Raw genomic sequence first — 6,850 nt, forward strand, 5'->3', positions numbered from 1 at the left:
TTCATTAAGCCCTAGCCAGTTATTACCCCATCTTTATAAAATATGGTTCACAGAGATTATGGACAAAGACAAAAATAAAGAAATAAAAATTGTGATAAAATATAAAGTCAAAAGGAATGAAAAAAAAGGAAAATGTACCTGAAAGACAAATACAAACCCCCAAAACACAAAAGTTGATCTCTAATCATTGGCTCCTTTCTATGTTTGAACTTAAGAAATTTGGAATTGGTTAAGCTCAAAAGGTGGCCAAGTCTGATGAAATGTCTTTGTTGACAGAAAATTTAACTCAAATCTCTCAAGATGGGTATCTTTAGAAGTCTTCTAATGAACTTCTCAATGGGTTAAAATGAATCTGATCATTCCCTTCTGATAAATAAGTTCTCTTCATGAAAGGGGATTCTAGTAAACCAAATTTTATGAAATACTGAAAGAAAAAAACTACAGAAAACAGGGGCACTGGACCATTTTATTTTAAGCTTTACTCTTATGTTTTTCCATCCTCTTTATTGGCTAATCAAGAAATCATTTATCAGGCAGCCAGGTAATGCAAAGGGTTGAACTCTTCGTGAAGAGATTTTGAAATGATCATGTCATATGTTTGTACCACAATGATAACACCAGGAATCTTGATACCACCAAAATGAGACCCTGGGATCTCAGGCTGAGTCCTTTCCCATAGAACCTCTCCCTCAAACCTCCTTGGTATGTTGGTAAGCCTACGTTTATAGTTTTATTAAATAAGTAATGGAACATCAACAAGGATGTAGAAAAATTTATGTCTTTAGTTCTGCAAGTCTTACTGCAATTTTACTGATTGTATCAACTCAATGTAAAATTCAGCTAATTTTAGCTGCAACATGGAAAGGAAAAGAAATGTAAAGCTTCCACGCTCTATGCTCTTATAATTCATGTGTCAAATAAGTGAATGAATCTTAAGCTAAGCCAGAGAATCTCTAAAGCCTTTCCCAATGATATTTTATATATATAAAAAATTACCAGCACACACACAGTTCACAAAAGACTCCAGGGAGAGCCCTAAGCATTCAAAGTCAACAGTGTTCTTGGCATATAAGAAGCTGTCGATGCAGATGGGAATCATTGACCTTCAAAACTATCTGGAAGTTGTTAGTATTATGCTCACCTTTGGTCCTCAGCTCCACCCAAACCTGGGCCCCCCTCCCATTCCTGGAGTTCCCTCCATACAGCTGGCCCCTCCCTCTCTCCACCCAGACCCACCTGAACTCCCATCTACCTCACTTCCTATCCCCCAGACCCTCCCGCTATCTGGATAGGGACAGGTGCCATGTGCTCCCTCTTGGAGGAAATATGACTCCTCTAATAAACCTCATAATAATCTTCCTCCTGTACCTGCCTGCCTCCTCGTGGTCCCCTGGGATGGATGTGTGGGATCCTCTTTCAGAGGAACATAGGGAAGAGAAGAGTATGAGGAAAATAAAGACTGGCCTTGCAGGTGGATATGAATGCAGAAACAATTCCAGAACAATCACTTCTAAAACCCTGGTAAGCCCAAAGGCTCTCCTGAGACCAAAAATGACTTCTCAGTGTGTCACCTGCTCACCCCCAATGGAAATGGGCCACAAGGTGAGAAAACAAGAATGGCCAATAAATTAAAGAGGAGGCATTGTAGGCAGCATTCTTGGTCTCCAGCTGCCCCAGAGACTTCAGGTCAATAGTATTTCTCCACATTCATTTTAAGCAAAGCACAGGTGAACATTAATAAGAGTATAGTAAGAGACTGAATAAAATCAGGCTATTGTGAAATTAAATAGAATATGAGCTCAAAAAGGCTGTCAATAAACAAGTACAGATGATCAAGACATTTAGAGAAAGAAACAAATGAAAGTTCAGCTAGCACAGCTCATAAAACTATACAGAAACAACAAGAAATAAGTGAAAAAAATAGATGCCATGTTACCAACATGAAAAAACATAAAGGTGCTGGTTAAAAAAGAAAACTTTGCCTCTAGCAAACAAAGCATGAAGTTTCTTTATTCTACAATACTAGGGAATTCTGAAGAAACCATAACAATAGTACCTCTTACAAAATAGAATGTCTTACAACAAAATAAATGAGAACGTAGAATAAACAAACACAACAAATTAAAAAAATCTGGGAAAAGAATAACAACTTGGAAATAAAGGCTAGCCTTTCTAGAACCAAATGCTAACAGTCCCAAAATTCTTTTGTCATTACCAAGTAACTGCTCCTTGAGCATTTTTTTTAAGAAATCAGTTTATTCTAATTAACATCAGAACAATGAAAGCCACACAAACACCTGTCAGCCCAACTCTATACCATCTCAGTGAACCTGTATTAAGAGTCACAATGCCCTCTTCCAAGGCCACAATTAACAACAAGAAGTTAACTTATAGTTTTACACTACCAATTACATTTCCATGTTAAATTAACTTGGTCATCAGGGGTGATTTTCCATTTCTTCAACTTGCACTTCATGGTTAAACTAGTCTATTTGCAATTCTTCACTGCTTCAGCACCTCATTGAAGCCCTCACAGAGCTTAAAATCACCCTGGTTCTGGGCACACTCCAAAAACTGCTTTATTTCATAGGCGCATGGGCCACTAAGCTGCTGCTGCTGCTGCTGCTGGGCCAGCTGAGTTCCCTGGGGCTCCTGATAAGTGATGCCCGGCCTGGCAGGCTCAGTATTACCAGCTCCACTGAAGCCGCCAGTGATGGCATGGCCAGTGTGTCCCCAACAGCAGAGCCCACAGCTACACCAGCGGCTGTGCACGCCATCTGGGCCATCAGCCCAGGCTGCTGGGGAGTGGCTGCAGGAGAGCCCACAGCAGATGCTGGGGCTGCCATTGGAGGTTGGGCTGTAGGAGCTGGCCTGGGTGCAGCTCTCATCTGAGGGGCACGGCTTGGCCGGTGGGCCACGCGGGAGGTGCGTCTCCGGCTTCCGCGCGGCATCTTGGACTCGGACGAGGAACAACGTCCAGAAACGATGACACCTACAAAGCGCTCAGGAGCTGCTAGAGCATTTTTATTTGAGGACCTGTAGTGATTCATGCTGGGCAACAGGTAAGCATGGGTCTTATTGCAGCGCCCCCAAGAGAACAATTTTCCTTCAAAGGTACTATTTTCATTTGTTATTTCCTTTTTAAGGATAAAACACACAAATATTTCTATCACTTTTTTAAATGACCAAACTTTCATTTGTTCTATACTTAATGATATATATGTGTGTATATATGTATATATGTGTATATATGTATATCTATACATATAGATATACATATATCACATACATATATATACCTATATATGTATATACATATATATAAATGTATGTGATATACATACACATATAGATATACATATATAGATATACATATATACACACACACACACACACACACACACACACACACACACACAGCACTTAATTTTCTTATTTTGTTTTTGTGTGTGTGTTCTGGTCCTGAGGCTTGAATTCAGTGCCCAGGCACTGTCCCTGAATTTTTTCCTCAAGGCTAGCGCTCCCACTTGAGTCACAGTTTCACTTTCAGTTTTTTTAATTGGAAGTAAGAGTCTCACAGATTTCCTTTGCTGCTTGGGATGGCTTTGAACCATGATTCTCAGATCTCAGCCTTCTGGGTAGCTAGCATTATAGATGTAAGCCATTGGTGCCTGGCAATTATTTTTGGAGGGGGGCAGTTTAAGACAAAACTATTAATAAATACCTTTATGTCGTTATTTTACTATAATATTCTTTTCCATGAAATAGAAATAATCAAAAAAGAAAAAATAGAAAGTACATGGATTTTATAATCCCTAGAATTATAAAATCAGCAGAGATTCTGTAAACATGATAACATTAAATTCAATTTTTTTTGCTGAAAATTGAATATCATTCAGTCCTGAGCATATCCCTCTTCTCATTTCAATGTATATTTTTACCAAGGATTGACTGTCAACTCCGGTGACAGCAGAAAAGCACAAATTTATCGTAAATGCATTTTTTGATCGAGCCTCAAAGTCTCTTGAGTATTTAAAAGCAATTCACTCAAAACCATCTTCTGATTAACAAGCACCATGTCAGAAGAGAAGATGAGTTTGCCAGTATACATTATTTGTTCTCAAATGAGAGGAGAGAGAAGCAATTTTGGAGGGAAAGAAACTAAATTAATAAAAGAGTTGATAGCCCTTCCTAGGTGCCATGTAAAATGCTAGGTACTGTTGGAAACAGAATATAGCCTTTTCAGAAACAGCATATAGGAACACTTCACTATTATAAAGTTCAACAGGTAAGGTATACGACAAATAAAATGACCAAAAATACAAGGAAAAATATTTTGAAAAAACAAAGAGCATATCAGATAAAGAATGTCTACAAAGACCTACACTTAATACTGTAGTAGTGCTCAATGGGGGTGTTCTATCTCTGAGATCAGATTAAAAGTGAGGACACCTTCTCTGATGCTTCTGTACACTATTACCCTGAAAAATCCTTTGGGTTTTACAATTTTGATGAGTATTTTGTCTGTGTTTCTGTGCAGTTGCTACTGTTGCTGCTTGTGAAGATTCACCTGTCCCTGGACTCACTGAAATATATTTCTTGAATAGAATTTAAAAGGAAGAAACTAGTTCAGTCTTTAATAGTCTGAAATTAAAAGTTCCTCAACCATTTCATGCACCTAACAGGCAAATTTCATAGGTCAATAGGCCTTTGATGGAGGTCAGTGGTCCCAGATTCAGCTTCCTACTCATCTTCTGGATAGTTACTAAATTTTGGGCACAGTCTTTCATTCCAATTTTTTCAATATATATCTTAATGTAAAGGAGATGAACAGGAGGATTACATTTGCATACATAAGGTAATGAGTACATTTCTTTATAAACACTGTTATTCCCTCCCCCATTTTCTCCCATTTACCTCTCCTAAACATAGAGCTTCCATAATTATTGTAAGGTCTGCTCCTGGATGGCAGGCAGACTCCACCTTCCTCACAGCAAAGTCTCTGCCCAGTACCTGTGTTACCTAGGCAACTAGCACACCTGGAAGTGGTCACATCTGCATCCGATGAGGTCACATCTGGATTGGATGTGGCCACACCTTTCTCTGCCCCTACTCTAGATAAGGCCTAGCCCAGGGCCAGACGTCCTCTTTCTCAGGCCTTTCCCAGCTGCATGGAGTGCTAACATGGACTGGTGCCAGCCAGAACGATGAATAAACCTACCCCTTACCTGAATACCACGTGCGTGGTGTACTTCTTTCTCTAAAAATCTAACAATTGAAAAAGTTTACACTCCGACCAACAATACAGTAAGATTCCCTTCTGTTCACATCCCCTCTAGCATCTGTTGTTAGTAGAGCTCTTGCTTATAGCCATTCTAACTGGGGTGAGGTGGTATCTCAATGTTGTTTTGATTTGCATTTCTTTTATGGCTAGGGAGGTTGAGCATGGAGGTTCCTCAAGAGACTCCACATAGAGCCCCCCAATGACCCAGCAATCCCACTTTTGGGCATTTACCCAAATGTTCACAAACAAGACGATACTAAAGCTACCAGCACAACTATGTTTATTGCAGCACTATTTAGCATAGCTAAGATACGGAACCAACCCTGATGCCCCTCAGTAGATGAATGGATCAAGAAAATGTAGTGTATATATATATATATATATACACACACACACACACACACAATGGAATTCTATGTTTCCATCAGAAAGAATAGGAAATGGAAAGACTTGGAAAAAAAATATTAAGTGAAGTAAGCCAGGCCCAAAGAAAAATAGATCTCATGGTTTCCCTTATTTGCAATAACTAGTATATGTCTGAGATAAGCAAAAACGGTCAGATAAGTTGATGCTAGGTGAAATGAACCTCAAGATAAGGATTCAAATGTTTTTTTCTTTCTTGCAATTATTTCTAACATATTTATAAGATGATTTCTTTGTTGCTTTGTATGTCCCTCCCCAAGGTATAACCCCTGTTTTCACTGTATTTGATGTTGGTATAATTTGGGGAGGGGAAGGGAAAAAACAAATTGTATAAATAGGGATACAGGTGGACCCATTGCAACAATGAGATGTACAAGATGTTATGTCTAAAAAAGAACTTTACCAACTATGGCCCCAGGGTTGGTGGGGGGGAGGGGAAGGGATGGGAAGGGAAACAAAGGAGGAGGCAACAATGCTTGACAAGAAATGTACTCATTACTTTGCCCATGTAACTGTAACCCCTCTGTACGGTATTTTCACAATTAAAGAAAAAATAAATAGAAAAAAAATCTTACAACTATGACCCAGCAACCCTACCCCTGGGCATTTATCTAAATGGCTGCAAACAAGACCATTCTAAAGCTCCTAGCACAATCACATTCATTGCAGTATTATTTACCATAGCTAAGATATGGAACCAACTCAAATGCCCCTCAGTAGATGAATGGATCAAGATATGGTATATATACACATTCATAAGGAAATGGAAAGATCTGGAAAAAATATATTAAGTGAAGTAAGCTCAAAGAAAGTAGGTTACATGGTTTCCCTCATTTGTAATAACTAGAATGGATGTATGATATATATATAGATATAGATATATATATATATATATATAGTATATATAGCATAGTATATGTAAGTATTATGCCCATCTTTGGTCCTCAGCTCCACCCAGACCTGAGCCCTTCCCTGCCCCGGAGTTCCCAAATCCCTGCATATTGCTGGCCTCTCCCTCTCTCTACCCAGACCCACCTGAACTCCCATCTACCTCACTTCCTATCCCCCAGACCCTCCTGCTACCTGGATAGGGACAGATGCCATGTGCTTCCTCTTAGGGAAAATATGGTTCTTCTAATAAAC

General features: G+C 39.1%; 1 pseudogene; it reads right to left on the reverse strand.

Moving 5' to 3' along the window:
- Positions 1-2,463: 2,463 nt before the first annotated feature.
- LOC122110835 lies at positions 2,464-3,006 on the reverse strand (annotated as a pseudogene).
- Positions 3,007-6,850: the final 3,844 nt, after the last annotated feature.

The sequence above is a fragment of the Dipodomys spectabilis genome, unplaced genomic scaffold (genome assembly GCF_019054845.1).
Source record: "Dipodomys spectabilis isolate Male_0828 unplaced genomic scaffold, ASM1905484v1 ptg000081l, whole genome shotgun sequence".
NCBI lineage: Eukaryota > Metazoa > Chordata > Mammalia > Rodentia > Heteromyidae > Dipodomys > Dipodomys spectabilis.